At 42.8% G+C, this 25617-nt stretch overlaps 1 protein-coding gene across 3 annotated transcripts in view; it reads right to left on the bottom strand.

Moving 5' to 3' along the window:
• NR5A2 (nuclear receptor subfamily 5 group A member 2) overlaps positions 1-25617 on the bottom strand; it is a 318062-nt gene that overhangs the window by 281935 nt on the left and 10510 nt on the right. The window contains exon 1 of one of the 3 annotated variants that reach the window (XM_069231434.1): positions 449-534. The exons of the other annotated variants lie outside the window; for them this stretch is intronic. The gene's annotated coding sequence lies outside the window, so the exon portion shown is untranslated. Of the gene's footprint in view, positions 1-448; positions 535-25617 lie in introns of those variants that run through there. 3 annotated transcript variants of the gene reach the window in all.

Below are 25617 nucleotides of genomic sequence, written 5' to 3' on the forward strand. Positions count from 1 at the left end.
AAATGGATAAAGGTAGAATCAAATGGAAAAGACACATGCTATTGGTGGTGGTATTTCATTCCTGCCATGCTATAATGTAATGGAAACTACTAGTATAAGACAACATTGCGGGTTTTCCTGACCATGATGACCACACTGTCTCTCCCCCTGTACTTTTTGACTGTTTGGTCAAGAAAACCACCAACATGTTTGGTGACTAGAGTACTACTGTGCAGAACTTTTTACGTTACCAAAAGTCTTTTCCCTTCTTAGTACTATACACAAAGATATGTAAGAGGGGCAAGGGAAAGCTTACAAAAAAAGGGAGCAGAATAAAGTCAGCCGTAGAAACAGGAAATAAAGAAAAGACACAGGGCAATGCAGGGATAACAAACATCATCCACCTTAAAAAAAACTAGTAAGTATACATAAGTGCATAATGTAGCAGTGAGGAATAATAATTACTTACATAGGCAGAAGAACCATTGGTCGAGGCACTGGGGATGGAACCAGTCACATCCTCTGCAGTGCTGGTGCCAGCCAGCCCAGATGCTCTCTTGCTTAAGAAAGAAGATAAAAACAATGATTGGTGGTACTTTGCACAAAATAATATTTTGACAAGCACAGCATTGTATTTTTAAATCAGATAGCCTATTCCTTGTTTCATAGTACTTTGTAAGAGTAAGTGACATGATGAGTTGACAATCAAGCCTTAAATAAGCCTAAGCGAGCACCTGCCTAGCTCACACTGGAGCAGAATTCTGGCAGTGTCTTTCACTTGACTTCCACTCCCGTGCTATGTTCCTAACTTCCTGCATCCTCCCCATCAGGCTGGCACCATGCCCACTTCTCTATCAGGGGTTTGTGTTGCCTTGCCTGTAAGGATTGTTTTTGTGAGGAAGGTGTGACTCACTGTACAAACAAATCCATGGTGCTGTGCCATGTAACATGACACCCTTGCACCTTCATGGTGCAAGGGTGCCTGCATTGGCATGCTAGTCAGCACTCAGGTTGGCAGCAGGGGAGAGAGCAGAAATGAGACATCTTCATAAATAAAGCTCACATTCTTGCCCTCTCCATTTGATGCAGCGCAGCAAGTTGTCTTGCTCACTGTGCAAAAGTTTGATAGCTCTGGGCCCTCACCACTGGTCCACTCAGCACTATATTGATAAACCCTAGAGTATTAGTATTACATTATTCCCAAATACATTTTGCAATAAAGACAGTGGGTGGACATAACTTCAAACACTCTCTGATGCTAAAAGCTCCTTTTAAATTATATTTAAGTTAGTGCCACAGACTAACAGTGCTTGAATGAAAATGGCACCACACTCATAAATAAGAGGTCATTTTGGCTTTGCACCAGACAGCACACCTGACGTGGCCCCTGGTCACAATCATTGGTGCAAAGATATGTATCTCTCTGTCTCTCTCTCCTACATATATACAAAGTACACAATCAATTTCATACATTCATGCAATACATTTTATAATAGCTGAACATATTTGCACAATTATACTGTATTTATATATATACTTACATTACTTGTGAATAATGGATATGCACACTATTATTAACCAGCATAATATATATTTATTTTTTAACTGCAAAAAAATAGTTAATGTCTATAATATATTTATAAAAAATATATAAATATATATCTCAAAGCAATGACGTACATGTACCTTACTTGTGATCATGCTACTTGAAAAAATGACCTGTGATCATGCTACTTGAAAAAAAACTTAACATTTTTAGAAAACAGAAATGTTGTTTACTCACCGATCCCACAACCTCGATGCCCAGCAGGTCGAGCAGGTCGAGCAGGTCTTGTTCCTGGTCAATGACATCTGCCCAGCAGTACATCAGCTGCTGCTGGGTGCGAGTGATTCCGGTGTAGCAACACAATCGGCCCCACGGCACCTGACACTCCTGTAGGGAATAGCCCTTGCTGGACATGCCACATGCTGCTAGCATGCGGGGGAGGTGGTGCTGCACCAAAAAAATTAGTGCTGTCACCTCCGACTCTCTAAAAATCGAGTGGGCTGCACCCCTTGGTGCTTGTGCTGCCTGCTTCTGTCCTTGGGACTGTAGGAGGAATGAGTGAGCCTGGAACTGGAGTTGGGATAGAAAGTTGAGAAATAGGAGGGCAGGCAGAGAGAGGGTAGGCCAAGAGATAATTAGACAAAAAAAGTTTTAAAAAATGTCATCAAGATGTAAAATAAACACAGGGAAAATAAAAAATAGTAAAAAACAAAATAAGTACAAAAAAGTTGAGATTCAGGTTAGGAAAGAGCAGATGGGGCTGGATTGGAATCGATTGTAGCCAGCAAGGAAAGCTGAACAGAAGCAGACAAAAACAAAATAGCCACGCCCTTGTGCATCACGTGGTGCTGATTGTGCTGATTTTTCAGTGCAGAATGCTCTACTGATCTAAAAAAGCAGCGTGAATGGTTGAACGAGCATGCTGATGCCTGTCTGTGGGGTTCTGAGGAAGTAAAACTCCCAGAGTTCCACCAAGGACTAGTTTTTTAAAATAATACAACAACAGCCAACATTTGCTGCAACATATTGCTGCTGTTTGAATGGTAGCTGCCTAGTGAAAGGCAGACTAAAACAAGGGTGCTTCTAAAGGAGCAATAAAGTCATGTGACCATCTCTCTCCTACCTATGTTTGAATGTTGATATTGTTAATTAGTTGTGGGTGTAGATCTCTTTCATATCAGAGTTATTTTCATGCATCTTCTGTTGAGGTTTCTTTATATGTCCTGTATTGAATACCTTGTGTCTTATGTGTTCAGTGTACTTTAAATGTGAAAGGATTGATTTACAGTTTGGTGGACAAGTATTCTGCTACAAACATGGCAGAGTAACATGTCTGTCAAAAGAATGGTCTGCCTGCTCTTTTTGAGGTAGGCAGATTGTCATGATTCTGCTGGCGGAGCACCACTGGCTCCGCTGGAGGAAATATAATGCTGAGAGCCCAAATGACTTGGGGAGGTCGATGTAAGTATATCAGACTGTCTGCCCTATGGAGAGTGAACAATCTCAAGTTCTTTATTATCTTGGGGGGCTGCCAACAAAAGTCTGTCGGCCCCAAAGAGCAATAAAAAAAAATAACCACAACATGTTATCTAATTACTCCAAGGGTGTTCAGGCATACTGCGGCATGGACGTGCAGCTGATGCGCAAAAGCAAGCCCGTCTGTGTCCATCCGCATCCGGACGGGATCTGGGCCAGCCACTCTGCCCAGTTTTTAAAAAACTATAACCTATACTTAAGCAGAACTGCATCAAATTAAGAGTCAGATAGTAAAAAACTGGGGGAAAGTACTTCCTCACTTAGGGCCAGATGTAGGTAGGTCCGATTTTGCGAATAGGAAATTGCGAGTCAGTGCGACTTGCAATTTCCGATTCGCAAAATCAGATGCAGAACGGTGTCTCAATCACTGCCTGTGAGTCGCTATGGGGTCGCAAAGACCCACCTCATTAATATTAATGAGGTAGGTCGCATTTTGCGACCCCATAGCGAGTCCCTGCACTCACAGGGATGGTGGTCTGCTGAAGACAGAAGACCTCCATGTCTGTGACTGCTTTTTGAATAAAGCAGTTTTTTTTTATTTTGCAGCCCGTTTTCCTTAAAGGAAAACGATTTGCAAAATAAAAAAAATAACAAAACCATTTGGTTTCGGTTTTTCAGAGTAGGTCACTGCCTGCTCTGAAAAACTCTTTTTGGCAACATTCACAAAGGGGAAGAGGTCCCATGAGGACCCCTTCCCTTTTGCGAATGGGTTACCACCAGTGTGACACTGGTGGTAACTGTGAATTGCTTTGCGACCGCATTCGCGGTAACAAAGCAATTTAGCATAGCGATGCGAGTCGCAAATAGGAAGGGGACACCCCTTCCTATTTGCGAGTCGCATTCACAATTTGCAAGGTGGTAGCGAGTCGCAAGTTGTGAATGAGCATCGCAATCGGCATTTTGCATGGCGCAAAATGCTTGCTACACCTGGCCCTACGACTCTCCCCTTTCCTGTACAAATTGTTATTGGAAAGCAGTGCTCTGCACCACACCAGAAATCAGTATGTAGCAAAAAAAAGATCAAGACCCCCTCCAGGTGAAGCAGATGTACCTACTAAATTGTAGGTATCTCCTGAAGCTTGGTACACAGCTTTTCATTCTCCTCGAAGAGAGGAGACCAGATGCTGTGTTCCTTACAGAAACCTGGTTAAATAACAAGTCCAGTCCTGACATTGTGAAGACTCTTCCACAGGGTTATACAATAGCCTGCAGAAACAGGGAAGGCAAAGTTGGGGGAGGGGGGTTGTGATGATTTTTAAGAAGGAGTATAAGGTCCGCTTTTCTCCTATAGTTTTAACAGGCATGCGAATGCCTCCAGTTCCCTGTGGAGTTTACTTCCACCTTTACTTTTTCAGGAATTATAGTATATTGACCACCTAGGGCCTCTTCTCAATTTATGGCAGCCTTACCTGAACTACTCATAGAATGTAGTCTGCAGAAAGCTAATTTTCCTCTATTAAGAGACCTAAATTTATGTATGGAGCAAACAGAAAACACCTCAGTAAAGGGACTCAGACGACTGCGAAGCTATACAATTTTGTCAAATTGTGGATTCCCACACACACATTAAGGGACACCACCTAGATCCTGTTTTTAATCATTTGAATGAATTAGTATCAGTTGCCCCAATTCCCTTTCTATTGTTCGATCACTACCTAGCCCCTGTTTATTTGAGAATACTGCAGTCTGCAGGAAAAAAATCTGTCTATTTTAAAGGTTAGGAGCTTTTGGCCAAAAATGGATGATAGAGCGTGGCAAGTTGCACTCCCTGAGTCACTACCTTCCTTTGAGGGCGATACAGGGGAAAGGTACAGAACTCAGTACAATTAAGAATCCCCTGCAAAACAACAAATCCAAATTTGACAAAGGGTAGAGCTCCCTGGTACACACAAGAGTTGAATCTGTTAAAGAAGGAAACAACAAAAGGGAGAGAGAGTGGAGGAAAGATTATAGTTGTGAGAGTAAAACTAGCTATAGAATAGCTTTGTAAAAATACAAGAGAGCAATAAAGGAAGCTAGAATCACTTACTTTGAGGAAACAATAGGCAAGGACCCGAACGCCTCAAGGGATCTATTTAAATAGTCAAAGATCTTATGCACCTCCCTTGTAGTTCCCCTGGCCCACAGCCATCAGTGGAATGTTGCGACTGGCTAGCCACTTTATTTACTAGCAAAGTTAATAAAATAATAAGTCAGCTACCTCCCCCTGCACTCTCTCATCCACAGGATGATACAGTGTCATTGAAGAAGTGGCAGGGTGAAGGCTTATTAGACCTTTCATTGATGAGCCTTGAGGAGGTAGAAAATATGATAAAATCTGTTAAATCCAGTTCCCCACTGGATCCCGCCCCTCCCCATGTTATAGTGAGAGGCGGGAAGACTCATAACCATCTTGATGGAAATCCACAACTACTCATTATTAACCTGGTGCATTCCTCAAGCTTGGAAACTTGCAATATTGAAACCTCTATTTAAAAAACCTGAATCTAAGCCTCTGGAGGCAGAACGCTACAGACCTATCTCCTTGCTACTATTTATAAGCAAGGTTCTAGAAAAGCATGTAAATAGACATCTCTCCACTTTCATAGAAGACCAAGGCATTCTGCACCCCACTCAGACTGGCTTTAGAGTGGGTAGCAGCACAGAGACAGCGTTATTAGCAGCAACAGAGGAAATTCAAGCAATTTTAGGTCATGGAGATGCAGCTGCCATGATAATGCTGGATCTTAGCGCCGCCTTTGACACAGTGTCACACCCACTCCCCTATCAGAGAATGAAGGAAATAGGAATTTTTAGGGGGCGCACTTAAGTGGCTAAAATCATTACTAGGGGACAGAAATTTCCAGGTGAGCAAAGGCTTCTATTTTTCCTCTATTCACCCATTATATCATGGGGTGCCTCAAGGCTCATCGTAGAGCCCTACATTATTTAATTTATATGTATGCCTGCTGGCACAGATTGTACAATCCCATGGCCTAGCTTTAGTGTCATATGCTGACAACACTCAAAAAATCTTGGCTCTTACTCCAGAGTTTAGCTGTGTTTTCTCTGAGCTTAATTCCTGCTCAATGAAGTCAGAGATTGGATGTCGAGGACCTGCCTTAAATTCAATGATGACAAAACTGTGAGAAAATGACAGAGATCATGGTGTTTGGAAATGGTCTTAATAGTGACAAAACTCAGTGGTGACAAACCAGAGATCATAGTGCTTAGAAATTACAAGTTAGGAGGATGGCATCTGGTTGGCTCAAACAATTGGGAGAGACCCCCCTGCCCCAGCAATCAAGAGCTTAGGGTTCTGGATTGATGAGAAATTAACTTTGGAAACCCAAGCCAAAAGATTTGTGGGATCCTGCTTTGGGATCCTTAGATCCCTTGCAAAATGTCTACACATGTTATTGCTCACAACAAGGATATTTGTGTGCAGTGCCTGATCAATTCATTCTTAAACTATGGAAATTCCCTATATTTGGGTAGTCCAAAGTATGTGATAAAGAGTATCAAAGTTGTGCAGAATGCAGCAGCAAGAATTCTGCATAAGATCCCTAAACACCAGTCTCCTTGACATGCTCTAAGAGATCTCCATTTGCTCCATTGGCTCCTAGGATATGGAATAGCCTCTCCACATCTATTCAGAAAACTCCTTAAAACTTGTCTATTTGATCTATGAGGCACGGGTATTCCATTTGGTGATTGGGAAGTAGGTGTACAATTAGCACTGGGAAGCCCGGTTAGGTAGCCATTTGCTATAGAAATCCTGTTTGAATTGAATTGATTTTTGTTTCGCAGGAATGTTTTTGTGTAAAACAATAAAGTTTACTGAGTAGCCACGTGAAACATAGCAGCCACTCAGCAAAAATTCATTAAATTCAGAGGAACCACCATAGTAGAGGCACCCTGGAGGCTATAGAGATCTCAACCTCTGAAGGCAGAGTGCAGTCCTCAAGGCAAGTGGAGATCTCTAAATATGGTAGACATTGAGCTGCTCACCAAACTTTAAATCAGGTCCTAAAATCTAATTTGGAGTCACCACCACACAATCCCCTCTGTGTGTACTAGTTCTGTGACTTATCACCAACATATGTTACCATGTGGGCATGAATGATGCCTGTTATGTTGCATTGGCCATCAGCCCTAAAGCACTTGAATTAGGGTGCCCAAGAGTTGTTTATTATTCAAGGCTTTATGGAAAAGATTATCTGAAACAATGCAGCTAATTAAGAAAATCAGGCTACACATATAGTTGCTTGAAAGGTAAAACTCCAATCACTCACCTGGTCTGGTGTTAAATGGAGAGAGTCAAGAATGTGTTGGAGGAAATGTACATTACCCTGAAAGAATGACATTTGACTAATTAAGAAGAGCCCACGATCAGGGATGTCATAGTTAGGTTCTGAATTTACTCATACTAAACCATAGAAATTCAGCAGTTATAGTTAGATTTCTTTCAAGAAACTATAATTGTGCACTAAGGTAACTATAAATCGCACCCTCACCATGCACACTTGTCTCATCAATAATGTCATTGCAAATGTTGCAGTGAGAATATGAAACATGGCATAGAAGATGTCATCAATGATATAATATGTGGAGTAATTAGCTGTGCATGGTGAAGGCACAAGTTATAGTTACCTTAGGGCACGGGTTATAGCTACTTGAAAGAACTCTAACTATAACTGCTGAATTTCTATGGTTTTGTATGAGTAAATTCAGCACCTAACTATAATGTCCTTGTAACCTTTGTTTTATTTTAGTGAGTTTTATGATTTTTTTTAATGTATAGTTATTTTCATTACTATAGGTTAACCCAAACATCCGTGGGCACGGCCTTCGGCTGTGTGTGGCAGCAGTTGGCCACAGGGCCTGGCCACGGCCAACCCCTTATAAGCATCCAACCTTGCATAATGCATGGCCTTCGCCCATGTGCTGTAGAGGTTGCCCTCAGGGGCTGGTATGCGGCCACTGCCTGCAGCCAACCACGCAACCCCATGCTGTGCATGGCCCTTTGGACGTGCATGATGGAAGTTGGCTGTAGCCTCTCTGGGTATGAGAACAGGTGTGAGAGGCTGTATCTGTGGGTGAGAGTGGTTGGTGCATGAGTGTCAGAGTGGGTGTGTGAATGGGAGAATCTGACTGAAAGAGAGACAGAGAGAGAAAGAAAGTGAGAGGTCTGATATAGTTAGGAAGAGATATTTGTGTACAATTTAAAGTAAAAAATGTATCTGTCATTTTAAAAAAATATAAACATTTCTACTCTATTGAAAAAAAAAACATCCAGCTGGACTCGAATCGTCAAAGCTCAGGTGTAAAGGTCTGCGAACTTCGAACTTCACTTCGAGGTATTGCTTTTCTTTTTTTTAGCCCTTTATGGGCGATCTGGGACCGCATGCCCCACGGTCTATACATATTTATTTTTAAAATTAATTATTTTAACAAAATGCTTCCATGGGCTGTCTGGCACCACTGGGGAAGCCTTAGGACTTCCCTCACAGCACAATTGCTTCAGCAAGTAAGGAGCTGCTTTAACAGTAGCTCCCTGCTTGCTGAAGCATTTCATCTCTACCCTGCATGCATGCTTGACAGGTCCCGCTATCAAAAACCGAAGTGTTTGCTGTGGCTTGGCAGCAGTTGAAAAAAGCTGCAGTTAAGCCACAGCAAACAGCTCTATGTCCCGGAGGTGGAAATTCCAGGACATAGCAGGAGCTGGCCCTGGGGGTAGGCGGTCCCCAGGGCCATCAGAGGCTCGTTGAGGGGGTCCGAGCGGCCCCCATCCAACATTCACATAGCCCCAGGGAGGTGGTGATCCCCAGAACTTGGGGGCTGAAACGAAACCCTTTCAATAATTGTATTATTTTTCCCAGGAAGGTGGTGATCCCCAGGGCTCGTCCCCCCCACCAGATTTAGAAAATGCCATTGGGAGGTGGTGGTCACAGGTACTTGAGGGGCCATGTGAACCCCCACATTTTCTGTAATTAAAGCCCCAGAGAGGTGGCGGTCCCTGTGGCTCTGAGGGAGGCAGACGGGCCTCCCTCACTCACTTAAACAGTTTTCCCCAGGAAAGTGATGGTCCCCGGGACACAGGGGGGTCACAGGATTCCCGCCTGCATCATAAAAAGTCACCCTGGGTAGATGGTGGTTCCCAGGGCTGTGGTAGGAATGGGAGTACCCCCCTCCAAAAAATTATTCATGCCCCTGGGACCTGGCCCACCAGGGAACCTAATAAAAACAAGTGCAGGAACATGCGCTTGTTCTTTTTTAATTTTTTTGCCAGCAATTCACAAATATCGCGATTTCGCGGCAAAGAAATCATTTTTACAAATGCTTTTTTCTCTGGGGAACCCTCAGGGACACCCCACCCCACCAGAGCTAAGGGGTCAGGGTATTCCTAGTTTGAAGTGTTGACAGCCAATCAGAGCTGTGCATTTCCCTGCGCAAGCTTGTCTTTATTCATGAATACTTTGTGGCAAAAAATATACAGATTTGAATTTCCCTAAATTTCTCAAAACTACTGAACAGATTTGCTCCAAAGAAGTGAAAGGGTAATCTGTGTTCCGAAAGATAGCGTTCTGCTAAATTTGATGTAATTCCGTCCAGTTGTTTCGACCGCAGATGTGTCTAAAGGTCCCCCTTCTTCTCAGTCCCCACTTGACGGATAACCACAAAACTTTCTGTGTGCAACAGGAATCACAGCAGCACTCGTTAGGGAAAATTATGTGAAGATTAGTGAAACGGTGCCAAAGATATAGGCAAGTCAAAATGTGCTTTTTCCATGGAAACATGGCATTAACTACAATTACCTACTGGTAACTGCAACACGATAAAACATATGTGTGTATATATATATATATATATATATATATATATATATATATATATATATATATATTCACTGAAAAAAAGAAAGCTTACAGGGACGTTATAGTTTGGGAATAGAATTATGAAAAACCTTGGAAATTCAATTTCAAGTAACTCTAACCCATGCCCTAAGGTAACTATAACTCGCATCCCTGCCATGCACAGTTACCTGATAAATAATTTTAGTGCAGATGTTACAGTGACATTATAAATTATGTTATCAAAGATGTAATGAGTGCTGGTATTTGTGGGGTAATTAGCAGTGCATGGCGAGAGCACAAGTTATAGTTACCTTAGGGCACCAGTTATAGTTACTTGAAATAACTTTAACTATAACTGCTGAGTTTCTCTGGTTTTGTGCAAGTAAATTTAGAATTTAACTATAATGTCCCTGTAACCTTTAGATTTTTAAGTTAATTTCTATGTTTTTTTAAAATTCTTTTTCCTAAAAATAATGTCCCTGTAACCTTTGCTTTTTTTCAGTCAATCTGTATGTTTTGTTTAATGTAAAAAAAATTGTGATTACTATATGGTAATCCAACCACTGGATGCATGGCCTACGGCTTTGCACAGCGGAGGTTGACTGCAATGCCTGGCCTTTTGCCGTACATGGCAGGGGTTGGCAACAGGACACCCTATAACCACCTAACCCTGCTCTACCCATGGCCTTTTGTCGTACGTGGCGCAGAGTTGGGTGGTGGCCACAAGGACTGCCCTTCCACGTTGGCTGCCTTTGGCTGCTTTTGGGTGGTTAACTGTATACGGTCTGCGAAACTACCAGAAATGCAAAAAAATTAAACAAGTGCAGGCTCTTACACTTGTGGGCCAGGTCCTGGGAACATTGAAACTTTGAATGTGGGGGCCCCCACCTCCCCAGGGCTATCATCTAAGTAAATGCGAGGGGGCTGCCTGGCACCCCCACAGCCCAGAGGACTGCCACTTAGCTGGGGCTAAATAGATTAGGAAAGCAGGTGGCTGCGCAGAGCCCCCAGAGCTGTGAATGCAGCTCCCTGTTTGCTGAAACAATGGAACTGTGAGGGAAGCCTAAGGCTTCCCCCACAGGGCCAGATAGCCCGTAAGGCGCTTATTATAAAATAAAGTACACAAACATACAGGGACCGCTGGGGAGCCTTTGAAGGCACCCACACAATCACAGACAGCCCATAGAGGGCTTAAAAAAAAAAAAAAAACAATAGCTCAGTGTGAAGGTCACAGACCTTCACACTGAGTATTCAGGGTTCGAATCGAGTCAGACTCGTTTCCCTAACTTTTTTTAATGTGAAATTATTTAAGGCTCATACTGAAAGGTTTTTAACTAACAAATACTTTTTTTTAATTGTGCAGAAATATCTCATTCAAAGTAGATCATACATCAAAGTCTAAAAAACTATCTATCTCTCTCCCTCTCACTTTCTCTCGCTCTCTCTCTCAATCTCTTTTTCTCACTCACCCACCCACTCAGATATTTACACACCCACTCAGAACCTTGTGCACCCACTCACAGACCCAGTCAGACCCTCACACACCCACTCACAGACCCACTCAGACAGTTAAGCACCCACTCACAGACCCACTCAGACTCTCACACACCCACTCACAGACCCACTGACAACTTCATGCACCCACTCACAGACCGGCGCACAAACTGACGCACCCACTAAAACACTGATGTATGCACTCTCATATCCAGATAGACACTATCACAGCCACTATCAGCCTCCAGATACACCCTCTCATAGCTATTCTGACACCCAGATGGGCCCCTGCCAACTTCCGCCACGAACAGCCAAAGGGCTGTGCACAGCATGGGTTTGGATGTTTAGGGTGGGTGCAGGCTAGGTCTTGCGAGCAACCTCCTCTATGCACGGGCAAAGGCCGTGCATGGTGCAAGGTTGGGTGCTTATAATGGTTTAGCTTCAAGGGTTTAGCCAACTGCCTTTGCACATGGCCAAAGGCCGAGCGCAGCGGTGGTTGGATTAATGTATAGTAATGAAAATGACGAGGGTGCGAGTTATAGTTATCTTAGGGTACAAGTTATAGTTACTTGAGATAACTCTAACTATAACAGGTGATTTTCTATGGTTTCGTACATTTAAAATGAGCCTAACTATAATGTATCTTTAACCTTTGCTTTTTAAAGTGAATTTCAATGTTTTTTTTCAATTCTATTTCCTAACTATAACGTCTTTGTAACCTTTATTTTTTTCAGTGAATTTCTATGTTTTTTTTAACGTAAAGTAATTTTCATTACTAAACATTAATCCAACCATTGCTATATGTTAATCCAATCACCAGGCCTTGTGGCCTGCTCCCTCTAACCACCCAACCTTGAACTGCACATGGCCTTCTGCTGTGTGCGATGTGGTTGACCGCAGGCCAGTCCTTGCGGCCAACTCCCCTTACCACCCTACCCCACACTGAGCACAGCCTTTGGCCATGTGCAGCAGGAGTTGGCCACTGGTCTGCATGGCTCCCCTCTACTGCCCAATTTTGGCCTGGGGGACCCCATTTCCCGGGGCCCACTACAATTTAATGGGGGTGTTGTGCGACCCCTCCCCCGCAGATTTCAGCCCTAGGGAACCCATCCCCCAGGGCCTGGCCTTCTAAAATATTTTTTGGGGGGGAGGGGACCCTTCTTCCCTGGCCAATTTGGCCTAGAGATCCCATCCCCTGGGGCCTGGCGGGCATATATTTATTTTTTGGGTGGAGGGGAGCTGCGTGGCCCAACTCCCGGGGCTGATCTCGGCCCCTGGAGACCCCATCCCAAAGGGCTCCATCTTTGACATTTTTTGGGGGGCGGAGCTTGGCTACGCAGCCCACCTCCCCAGCCGATTTCAACCCCAGGGATCCAATCCCCCGGGTCCCAGGCTTCATATATTATTTATATGCATGTCTGCATGTATGCATGTCTGCTCGCATGCATGGCTGTCAGCAGGGAAACAGAGGAAACCTTCAGTTCCAGCAAGTGAGAGCTGTTTCACAGCTCTCACTTGCTGGAACTGGAGTGTTTGCTTTGACTTGGTGGAAGATGTCAAAACTCCTGCCAAGTCAGTGCAAACAGCTATGTCCCGGGGTGAGCACCCTGGGACATAGCAGGAGCCAGCCCTTGGGGGTGGCGGTCCCCAGGGCCATCTATGGCTTTCCGGGGACAGAGATGAAAGCTTTAGTTTTTGACAGCGGGACCTGTTTGACAGGTGGCGCTGCCAAAAACCAAAGTGTTTGCTGAGGCTTGGGTGCAGCTGCTACAGCATTAGCAAACAGCTATGTCCCGGGGGTGGGCGCCCCGGGACATAGCAGGAGCCAGCCCTACGTGGTGGCAGTCCCCAGGGCCATCTGTGGCTCCTCGAAGGGAGCAGGGCGGCCCCATCCAATGAAATTAGCCCCGGGGACATGGTGATCATCTGTGCCTGAGGGTCCAAAACAGACCCCCATCACATTTGTATTATAGCCCCGGGGAGGCGGTGATCCCTGGAGGTGCGGGGGGAGCATGCGGCACCCTGCATAGAATATAATCAATGCCCCGGGGAGCTGGTGATCCCAGGGCATTGGGGGGGTGGCACATGACTCCCCACTCATATCTGATTATAGCCCCTGAGAGGTGGCGGTCCCCGGACCTGAGAGGGAGGCCAACGGGCCTACCCCACACTTTAAAATAATTTCACCCTGGGGAGGTGGTGGTCCCAGGGCAGCAAGACGGGGCCAGGAGGCCCCCCCCTCATTATTGTACATATGCCCCCAGGACTTGGCCAACCTGGGGCCTAATAAACACGAAGCGAGGGAGCCTGTGCTTCATTTTTTTTTTTTTTTATTTCACTGCAGATCTGTGAATCCAATGCAACACTGGGCGTAATATTAAGAAAAATGCTTTTTAGCCCTTCGGGGGTCACTTTCGTACTCACCACCAGAGCTAAGGGGTCAGTGTGTGTTGGAATTTGCCCTTTTGCAGGGCCATCCCCAATCTTTTTGCCTCCTGCCTCCTATTTTTTCTGACCTGTTGCTGTTGGCTTTTGAACTCTGATGACCAGTACTAAAGTGCATATGCTCTCTGAGTAAATTGTATTGTTGATTGGTTTATTCATGATTGGCATATTTGATTTACTAGTAAGTCCCTAGTAAAATGCACTAGACGTGCCCAGGTCCTGTAAATCAAATGCTACTAGTGGGCCTGCAGCACTGGTTGTGCCATCTACATAAGTAGTTCTGTAATCATGTCTCAGACCTGCCACTGAAGTGTCTGTGTGTGCAGTTTTAACTGTAAATTCTACTTGGCAAGTTTACCCACTTGTCAGGCCTAAACCTTCTCTTTTCTTACTTGTCAGACACCCCTAAGGTAGGCGCTGGGTAGCCCCAAGGGCAGGGTGCAGTGTGTGGTAAAGGTAGGACATATAGTAATGTGTTTTATATGTCCTGACAGTGAAATATTGCTAAATTAGTTTTTCACTGTTCCAAGCCGTGTCCCTCTCATAGGTTAACATGGGGCTACCTTTAAATATGATTAAAGTTTAGATTCCCTTTGGGAGCGGATAGACATGTGGAGTTTGGGGTCTCTGAGCTCACAATTTATAAATACATCTTTTAGTAAAGTTGATTTTGAGATTGTGTGTTTGAAAATGCCACTTTTGAAAAGTGAGCATTTTCTTGCCTATACCATTTTTGTGACTCTGCCTGTTTGTGGATTAATAAAATGAGGGAAATGTTCTTGTACACAAAATGATTGGGAGAAGATTAAATGTCTAGAGCTTTATTTATTATTATTTTGAATTAGCTCTCCTATAGATCACAACCTTTTATTAGACTGCATTTTCAAGTGTTTGTATTCAAATGGAGTTTGACTCACTTTTGCTGGGGTGACTGTTCACAACATATTCCTGAAATATTCAACTCCCAAGTTACAAAAATCGATACATTCATCCATCCACCCATCCATCCATCTATGCGGCGGGGGCAACTCTCCAGGAGGCCCCAACTCTTCAAAGGTGCCCCATTCAGTCCATGTATGTGAGGTATGGGAGACTTATGGGCTCCTCATCGCATTCCGCAGGGGGTCCTGTCATTTTGCGTTACACCACTGCTTCTATCCATCCATGTTATTGTCTATTAGATCCTCTGCAGGGCTCAGACTGACATTAGTATGACTTTCCAAATGTTTACATTACAGACGGAGTCTGAGTCTGTTTTGGTGGGGTGTACAATCACAACATATTCCTGATTCATTACACTCCCAAGTAAAATAAATCCATCCATCCATCCATGCATACATCCACCAATCCATCCCCCAAATTAGTGCCAAACGATGATGTACTATGCCAGTCAGATAACGCATTTTGTGGGGCAGAGTTCCAAGAAAGTGGTGCAAAGGTCCCAATGAGCCACTTTTCAAGCGTTCCCTTCCCCCACTAATAATAACATGGTTGTGCCGTATTTACAAAACGGCCACTATGGTGGTCGTTTACCACACAGCATCAACATTTTTGATTCTGTTGTGGCACCTTGCATCACTAGCACCAAAAACTTTGATGCTAGTGCCCCAAAGCACAGCAAGACCCATAGATTATTATGGGTGTGTCACTTTAACACCTGCCCTGAGCAGGCGTTAAAAAGGACAGAAACATGGCGTAGTGAAATCTTGTAAATTTCTCTGCGTCCTTTATTTGGCCTCCCTGCGTGGGAACGCCCCCCCCCTGGGATACATTATGGGGCATATTTATACTCCGTTTGCGCCGGAATTGAGTCGTTTTTTTTTACGCAATTTTGACGCAAAACTAACTCCATATTTATACTTTGGCGTTAGACGCATCTAGCGCCAAAGTCCATGGAGTTTGCGTCATTTTTTAGCGCGGACACCTACTTTGCGTTAATGAGATGCAAGGTAGGCGTTCCCGTCTAAAAAATCGACTCCGAGGCATGTGCGTCAGATTTATACTCCCGGGCAAAAATGACGCCCGGGAGTGGGCGGGGCAAAAAACCCCGCATTTGCGCCTCTTTTTAACGCCTGGGTCAGGGCAGGCGTTAAGGGACCTGTGGGCTCAGAATGAGCCCAGAGGTGCCCTCCCCGGCCCCCAGGGACACCCCCTGCCACCCTTGCCCACCCCAGGAGGACACCCAAGGATGGAGGGACCCATCCCAGGGAAGAAAAGGTAAGTTGTGGTAAGTATTTTTTTTAAATTTTTTTTGTGGCATAGGGGGGCCTGATTTGTGCCCCCCTACATGCCACTATGCCCAATGACCATGCCCAGGGGACATAAGTCCCCTGGGCATAGCCATTGGGCAAGGGGGCATGACTCCTGTCTTTGCTAAGACAGGAGTCATGTTAATGGCGTCTGGGCGCCAAAAAAAAATGGCGCAAATCGGGTTAAGACGATTTTTTTACCTCAGCCTGACTTGCCCCATTTTTGGACGCCCAAACGCCATTTTTCCCTACGCCGGCGCTGCCTGGTGTACGTGTTTTTTTTCACGCACACCAGGCAGCGCCGGTCGGCTAACGCCAGCTAACGCCATTCAATAAATACGGCGCCCGCATGGCGCTTCAGAATGGCGTTAGCCGGCGCTAATTTTTTTGGCGCAAAACTGCGTTAGCGCAGTTTTGCGTCAAAAAGTAGAAATATGGCCCTATGGCTGATGCCAATGTGGCTCAAAGGGTTGCAAAGTGGCGCAATACATGCATTGCGCCACTTTGTATGTATGGTGCAGGAGCATGGCCCCCTTAGCTTCATAAAAGTCACGCTAAGGCAGCGTTAAGACAACGCTAGGGGCCTGTAAATCTTCCCCTTTGCATTTTCAAATCTTAATATTTTACAGGTCGATATTTCAATGAATAAGTCATGTTATCAAATTAGTACATTTCGATTACGTGTTCACTGCTCCAATGACTGTTTGAAAGGGAGAATTGGTATTTTGACATATGTGAAAGAGACAAATGAGAAGTCACTATTTTGAATTCTTACTTGCTTCTTCTTTGTTAATTAACATGTACAGTGATAAATTACAACACAATTAGCCAAATGTAATGATTGGACATCCTTAAGTCATTAACCAGCCGTATTCCACCTGATAATAAGGCAGCCATTCTATCCTACTCGAAGCAGTACCCCTGTGCTTCAAATATATAGTCCTAAAAACAGGGCAAGAAATTGGAAATTTATGTGATATTTATTTCGTGTAATTAATTATTTGCATGGTTTTAACTCCACATTTGGATTTTTGCTTGCCATACAATTTCTTCCCTTCACCCCATATTGTCCATATTGTCAGAAAGCGCATTTTTATTTAACATTGTACAGACTCATGGGAAACCGTTATTTCATTTTCCAAATCGAAATGCTGGTTTTCAACCAGATCTGTCTGACCAATAAACTTTCGTTGAAATATTGATGTGCGTGCGTTTAGTGTTGTTGTCATTATTTGATAACTCATTTAAAGGGAGGGATCACGTTATGCTTCGAGTGGAATTTCTTAGTATGGGTGTTGTAGGTGGCATTAGTGGTGGAAAATCAAGTTGGTAACTTTCAATTGCCTTCTGTTGGATCCAGTAGTGAAGATGTGCGTTTTTTTTTTTTTTATGGACATTTATTTGGTTTGTTAATCTGGATTCTGAGCTAAGTAGGAAGGTGCCCACATCCACATTCGCTCTATGTGGCTCTTTACAATTGTATCTTGGAGATCAAATTCAAGACTTCTTTTTCTGTATCAGACTTCTGTTTGGTCTATTAGCGGTTGGTGATTTCTAGACTGGATGGTGGTGAAGTATTTCAGCACATTTGTTTGCATCTTTAAGGTTAGTTTTTCACATGACTAAGCATTTGGGGATGGGTGGAAAATGTTGATCACGTCACCCTGTTTTACTTTCATTGCACTAACTTCTATTTCATGTTTAGGTGGCAGGCACTCTATTCAAGGTGCCTGCCCTGTTTCAGAAGCTTCCTATAGCTAGAAGTGCCAGGCTAACCTTCAGTAAATCTGTGATACACCTCAAGAGGTGTGTGAAAATGTGTAAAATTTTGTGAAATTCTATAAAGATTTTGGAAAATTCTGCTTTCAGCACAAAGAGCGATTTAGTGGAGTGTTGCATGACTTTTATTATGCGAGCAGGCACCTTGCATAAAAAGATGCAAGGTACTGGCAATAAACGGGTATAAAAAGGAAACGTCTTTCACTGAGACATTTTTTCCACGAATCTGTATTCCACAGGCAGAAAATTGCACATAAAGGGTAATGAGAACAATTTGAAAATTTTTGTGAATTTCATGTAACATAAAATTGTGAATTTTCGCAAATGTGCTAACTTCTTTCTTCATCTATTCCTTTCATTTTGAAATCTCTTACCTGTCATGCTTTAGCCTTTCATAGTCTTATAAAATAATATCTTCCATTTAGTCCTAATCTTTCTCTTTCATGTTTTACCTTGCTATTATTTTCACTTGTTTTACTGTATTTATTTAATTTCCCTATTCATTGATTGGGAAACAACCCATATACATGTACAAAAATATAAAAATACACCTGCTAGTTCAATACAAATAATGACCAAAATAAACCATCAGATATAAATATGAAGTTCCGAGATGCATAGACATCTAGGGTCGTATTTATACTTTTTTTAGCGCCGCATTTGCGCCGCTTTTTGACGCAAAACGGCGCAAACCTACAAAATACAATGGTATTTTGCAAGTTTGCGCCGTTTTTGCGTCAAAAAACGACGCAGATGCGGCGCAAAAAAAGTATAAATACAGGCCCTAATGGATTATTCTCCATAGCCATGTTCAGTAGATGTCCAAAATTGTAGCTCCTGTCTTCCAAATGAGTCATCAAAGTCTTATATTCTGACTGCACATCATTTCTGGAAGGCTGGTTTATCTGTTAGCTGCTAACTTGTGGAATTAAACCTTCCACAAAAAGTGGTCAGAAAGAACCCAGCGACCCCTCCAGATCCAAAATACAAATTAGAAAGTCTTTCCCACAACGTTTTGAAGTGACTGAGATTGTAGGTCTATCTCAGATCAGCAAAAGAAAATCTGTAACAAATAACAAATGAAGATTTGGATGAACTGAAAAGAAGACGCTGCAAATTTAAATGAAGATGACATAAAATATGACCTATTCCTGAAAAGGAAAGTTGCACGTTGCAAAGGAGAGTCCACCACAAAGCCGGAAAGGTGACTGTGCCTCATGAAAAGCACTGATGAGGTATCGAGAAAATCGAAGAACATCTCTGGAAGAACTGATAAACAAACAAGGCTAGAAATTAACTCAGTGCCTCCTAGCAATACTGCAATAACTTCAAGTCTTTCTTTGAAGCTAAAATCTCAAGGATTCGAGAGAATATAAGAGGCAGCAACAGTTCATCGCATTTCCATCTTATTTTCCCACTTGCTCCACCGTTATGCTCGTGGTATGTACAATTTTGAAAGAGGAGAATATATGGAGTCTTGAGTAAACACCATACCCCCAAACATGTTTTCAGAAACTTGCACTGATGCCTGCATGTTAAATTTCTCACAACCCTTGTCCTGAATCTCATTTGTATTTCTGAGCACGACATTTGGATGGTTCAGTGCTTAACATACCCTAATAATATATGATTGCATCCATGAGAATTTTACATATTTCCATCTCATCTCTTATCTGCCCTTTCATTAAAAAAAAAATCATAAACAACTACAAAACCGTTATGGGCTCAGGAGAAATCACACAATCTCCTCATGTCTAGAAGACAAATGTTAAATGTAATCTAGAGCTCCTGCAAAGTGTTCTAATGCTATTGCGGCAAGTTTATGCTTCATGAAACTGCAGAAAATAAAAAAATTGAAAACACTTTCTACTTGATCACCAGTCAGGGCTTAAATCTAGTAGGCACCAAAATCACATTGGCCAACACCAGAGCAGAAATCCGTACTACTGTTGATGAAAATCATATATTGGTTCCAATATTGCTCGACCTCCATATGGCATATGACACAATTTTTCATACAATACTACTGAGAAGATTTCATAACCACGTTGAGATCACTGAGAGCGCTATACATTGGATCTGCTCCATCTTTAGCAACCAACAATTACAAACTGGGTCCACAACATTTGCTCAGAAAGCGGCTGATGGAGAACTACGAAATTCAGTGGTCTCACCATTACGCTTCAACTTCATTTGTGGGAGAGGATGCTTCCGATCAGGTTGTGACTGGGCTCCATGAGATGACAACTTTGGGTCAATATGATACAGCAGTAATATGTAGCTGACCACGTAACAAATAATGTGCACTGACCGTGTTAATTTTTATATTCTTTTGTAAATTCTATCAATTATTGTCACACACATTTTAAAAAACAGTCCTTATAAAACTACAATTTAAGAGATACAGACTGGCGTTATTTTTCTTGAAAATGCTCAATTACCTTGAAGTCTGACTGAGTGATGTGTGTAAATTAATGGAAAATTAACATTGAGAAAGCACTCTGGAGGAAATCAAAATATGGCAAACCAATTTTAAGGAACGACAATTTTAAGGAAATACAAAAAATCTAAGCATTTAAAGGAAAGATCATTTTTATGGAAAAATCTATAATTTCATGAAACTTGGTAGAGTTTAGGACGTCTGAGGGTTTTTTTGGATTCAGGGATGGGTAATGTTTAGTGTTATGAGGGGCTTTAAAGTGTTAGGAATATGTGCTGTGTGGGCATAGAAAGCAGTTTTTAGGGTTCAGAAATGTGTGGAGAGTAGTGGTGATGAGAGTTTTTTAGATTTCACAGATGTGTGATGTTTAGGTGTGTATTTTTAGGTTTCAGTGATGTGTGGAATATAGGAATGTTGAGGGTTTTCAGGGTTTGTGGATGGGCAGAGTTAAGTGCTGATGAGTGTTTTCAAGGTTCATTATGGGTATCGACTGGGTTGGTGAACACCTATAGCGGTTAGGGTTTTATAGATTCAGGGATGGGTGGATGTTTACATGTAGAAATGTTTTTTGAAGGTATCAGGGATGAGTAGTTTAGGGTGAGGAGGAGTTCTTATGGGTCATGGATGACTGGTATTTAAGGGCAGAGAGATTTTTCTAGGGTTCATGGATGAGTGGAGTTTAGGTGTGCTGAGGTGTTTTAAGGGGTATAGGATGGGTGGGGTTTAGGCATAGAAACTGGGTTTCAGGGTTCAGGAATGGGTGGAGTTATGGGTAGACAGTGATGTTATGGTTCTGGGATTGGTGGATTTTTAGGATAGAAGTACTATTAGGCTTCAGGGATGAGTGTAGTATAGGTGTGGTGAGATGTTTTAGGGAACAGGGATTGATGGTGTTAAGGGTTGTGAGGGGTCAGCGATGGATGGTGTTTATGGGTGGTGATTGGTCATCAAAATAAAAGTATTAGAAGTAATTGTTTGACTGAAAAAATATATAAATATGAGATAATGTCCTCTGAAGTAAAGCACTGAAATAAATTTCTTCGGCAAAATTGTTTCTGAAGGTAGGTACCTGCAACCACTGCATTTATACTTAAATAACAAGCAACCAAAAAGACATTCTATGAATCGGTTTCTATGTAAAGGTAAACACTTTAACTCTGAAAATGCTCACGCACCCCATCTCCATTTGATGGCAGCATCACAGTTCCCATACTTTTTTAATACACTTCTAGCACTGCTCATGATGGAATACGGAAAGAACTTTTAGAAGCCTCTCTGCATATACTTGCAATACCCTGTTATTACTGTCAGCAGTCAGGTGTACTGAGAAACCCTTGGCAAAGGATGCCATCAGCATGTAACATTAAGTAGATCCTGGCATATGTGTAGCCATCATACACATAAAACCTCTCCTCAGCCTATGGTGGTAGCGAAATTTCATAGAATTATGGTAAAAAGTGATGGTTTGAAATTTTGTGTAGAATTCAGGCATATTGATCAGCCTGTACCATATGGTGCCACGACCTGGCATACTATGCACCCCCAGGGTCAGACTGGCCTGTAGAGCAATCCGGCAGCGAGGGATGGGCTGGTCTGACAGATCAGTGTGTGGCCCGCTTTTATTTAGTAGTTGTGGGCAGGTTTTATGGCCAGATTTCTACTGTTGATTTCCCGCATATTGTTACTTTTTTAGCTATCTGCTTCACTAATGTAGACACTTATATTTTGGTGTCCGGGCCAATTTCTTAAATCCCACTCAGACCTTGTGTTGTTTCCCTCCAGCCTCTCCAAATTCCACATGCCATTCTGCATTCTTTCACTACATACCCTCTCTATGTTACCTCTCTCCTGACACAAAATCTTCAAACTCATTCCTGAACTGCTTAAAACTATGCATGACAGTTTGGCTCCACACCGTTATGACACATCCTTTGATAAATTCAAAAACCGATGTCTACATTCAGCTTTCTCATTCCACTCCCTACTTTGCCCCTCTACTACTCACCCACAGCCCTACCTCACATCACCTATGTAGATGAGAAAATCACTGAAAAATGTTTTACTTCTACAAGATGACTCTTAATTTCCTCACCTCTTCCCTTAACTTAGTTAAGTAAGAGTATTACCCGCGTCCTGCCTCCCTCAGCTCCCATCCGAAAAGCTATCCTGCACTATTAACCCACCTGCCATTTCCAAGTACCATTATGAGACATTTTCCTATAGCTAATGACTTTGTTTAAGATGCCACGTAAAGCTGTGTTGATAAGAGTCGCTCTGTTCTCAAAACCTCTTCTTTCCCCCCTGTTCCGTGCTTCCTTCTTTTACCTATGCCTCATGATTTGATTCTTTCGCTCTTACCACCCCTGAGGAACTGAACACTTTAATGTACTCCTGTGACCCTTCGCCCCTTTACTGTGAAAGTTCAAGCACTGTCAAGAGTAGGTGTTGTGTCACTTCGGCTTCAGTCATTTTTTCTTTCAAGAACTTCCCTACAAGTTTTAAAATCTGACGTCATCACGTCCATGTCATAAAAAGGCCTTGAGAGATTGCTTCCCCTTCGAATTAGAGGTGTGCACATGTTTTTGTATTCATGTAATTCTGCAAACTTTAAGAAAATATTATACCAATACACGCACAAATATGCAAGATACAATACCTGCAGATGGCATTGTCAAATGTGTCCTTGCATCCATTTTGGATGCAAGGACACATTTTGTGCTAAACAGAAGTGCCAAAGACACGAACATAAACGTTTTGGTACAATCAATGCATAATAATGGAAGGTGGCATAATAGCATAATTTCAGGAACTTTGCATAACAAGTGTAACACTGACATAACGCAAGATTACGCCAGCATAATCAAAATTTTGTCTGGGCCTACTTCTAATTCTCAAAATCCTAAACAACGTTTTTCTCTGTAACCCTCAAAAGCATGGGCCTGTATTACCGAAAGTGCCCCTGGGGCACAACGGGGCACTTTAGTATTACAGAAGGGGCCGCAGACGCTTGTGTGGCCCCTTCTGTAATACTGAGAGCACTGGTGCCCATGTAGCCCCAGTGCTATCTTAAGAGGGTATCCCCTCATTTACAGTTGGACATGGCCCCATGCAAATGAGAGTATCACTTTGGCTCTCCCCCTTATGGACCTGGGCGCAGAGGCAAACATGCCTTTAGGAGGCACACTGAAAGGCAGGCCTCTGAGGGGGGTGAAGGGCATCCCATGGACAACTCATACATTCCCTTGCAGGCAGGTGCAGTTCCTCACTGCATATGCCTGCAAGGAAATCTCTAATCCCTCTTTAAAGTGCAGCCGGGTGCCGCCTGCACTGTGAAACACAGAGCGTCTTTGAAGCAGCGTCTCCATAGTTCACTTGAATGAGCTGCCAACAGGGTAGCATGAGTTCATGGCTGCCTTGAGGGCAGCGCATTCACCATAATAGGATGCACTTTGCCTGTGGGCGCCCTGCGCACCTGTTTTAAGGTGCGCCATGGTGCAAACAGGGAAAGTGCGCCCTTGTCATAATATGGGCCCTGGTGTTCATCTGCATCAGTCAGCACATCTCATTTCTAACCTTTAAAATCCACTGAAATCTGAATATCACTAATTCCATCCTACAGAGACTGCTGTCACACATCTGTCCGACACTCTCACCGCTTCCCATTGTAAGGGCTTCTTTTCCAGTCTCATTAAACTTGACCTCTCAGCTCTATTTATCGTCATTGTCTATGTCCTATTGAGGAGTGACTGTTGTCCCACTTTATTAAGGGTAGGATGATGGTCACTCATGTTCTATGTACATAGGAAGTGAGGCATGGCTGGTACAAGCAGAGAACATTTTCAGTGGCCCCATGGGCTGGGACAAAACTCTTTACTCATAGGGGTCATTTACTTTTAGGTCAGAAAAATCAAATTCTTGCTTTGGGAGTTTTTTTTCTCTGAAAAAGTTTAACATGCAGTTACTTTAAAAATGGTGCTTAATCGGGACACTTCAATGCTGTGAAAGGAGCCGCCATGGAAGAATACAAATGGAAAGAAGCTATCTGCTAGAGGGATGGTGATCATGGTCTCCACCCCCCCCCCCTTGCGGGACGGCAGGATGCCCACCAATACCTACTTAACAAGATGGGATATAAATGCTCTATATGCAATTGTCTATAATGCAAAATGCATTTTAAAAGGTCTCCAATATTCTTTCTTATACATGCACCGTAAGTAAACCATTTCCTCCGTAATTGCTCACAGATTTGTTACAAATGTCAAAATAGTGTAACAAAGAACATATCCATATCCTTTATGGAGTGAGCAGAGGGCTTCTCTGCCAAGTGCAGTGGGAAATAAATTGTGATGTAATTGTTGCAATGTTATCTATAATAGTTCAAGATGTCATAATTGTGGTATTAGTACAGTTTGTGATGTCATGGCTGCAGAATACCCATATTTTATTTGGTGGACCTGCACCATTGTATATCAATACTTCTATTTTTATTTGTATTCGACATGTATTCAATTTAGATATTTTGTTCTGGGTCTTAAAACAGGATTTCATCTATTTAATATTTTGTTTTAGCAGAGTACATTTCAAGGGCTACAGCTAATCTTCCATTGCTGTAAACAAGCAAGGAATTTGCAAAACAAAACACTCACCTCCCCACCATTCTCATGGGCATATAACAAGAAGCCAATCCACACTAAACACTGATAAGGACTCCTTACTTTTGGCTAAATCGTCCAAAATTGTCAATTACACATGTCTTTATCTTTTACCTTTCAGACAATCTGGCACCCTGCCTACTTTTACTGCCATGGCTTTTAGACAGTTGGCTGTCGTCCCTCCCAAGAAGACGGCCTTGCAACCGACTTAAGTGCTTGCGCAGTCCACGACAAATTGAACGGAGGCCTAATACTACCCATAAGTGTTGCCATTATTGGTTAAATTGTCAGGGAAACAGTGATATGCATGAGCAAAAATACTTGTTGGATTCAGGTCGCCAACATGACTCTTTCACAAGATACTTCTTATAATCTTTCCAGGAGCTGCTGTAAAAAAATACAAACATTTGTGGAATTGAAATTGGGCTTAAGCGTGCAGAAACAGTCTGACAGAGGATCAGGTCTGTGCGAAATCTAAATTACGCCAGTGTAGTTTATGTAATTTCAGGAATTACACATTATGCTTGTTATGCAAAATTCCGGAAATTACACCACTGTGCCATTTCGCATAGTAAACACCATTTGTAATAACAATTTACCAAGGACAGTACAAATTTAACATAGACTCATGGTAACAACAGAACTTGAACAGCTGTTGTCT

This window comes from Pleurodeles waltl, chromosome 4_2 (genome assembly GCF_031143425.1).
Source record: "Pleurodeles waltl isolate 20211129_DDA chromosome 4_2, aPleWal1.hap1.20221129, whole genome shotgun sequence".
Taxonomy (NCBI): domain Eukaryota; kingdom Metazoa; phylum Chordata; class Amphibia; order Caudata; family Salamandridae; genus Pleurodeles; species Pleurodeles waltl.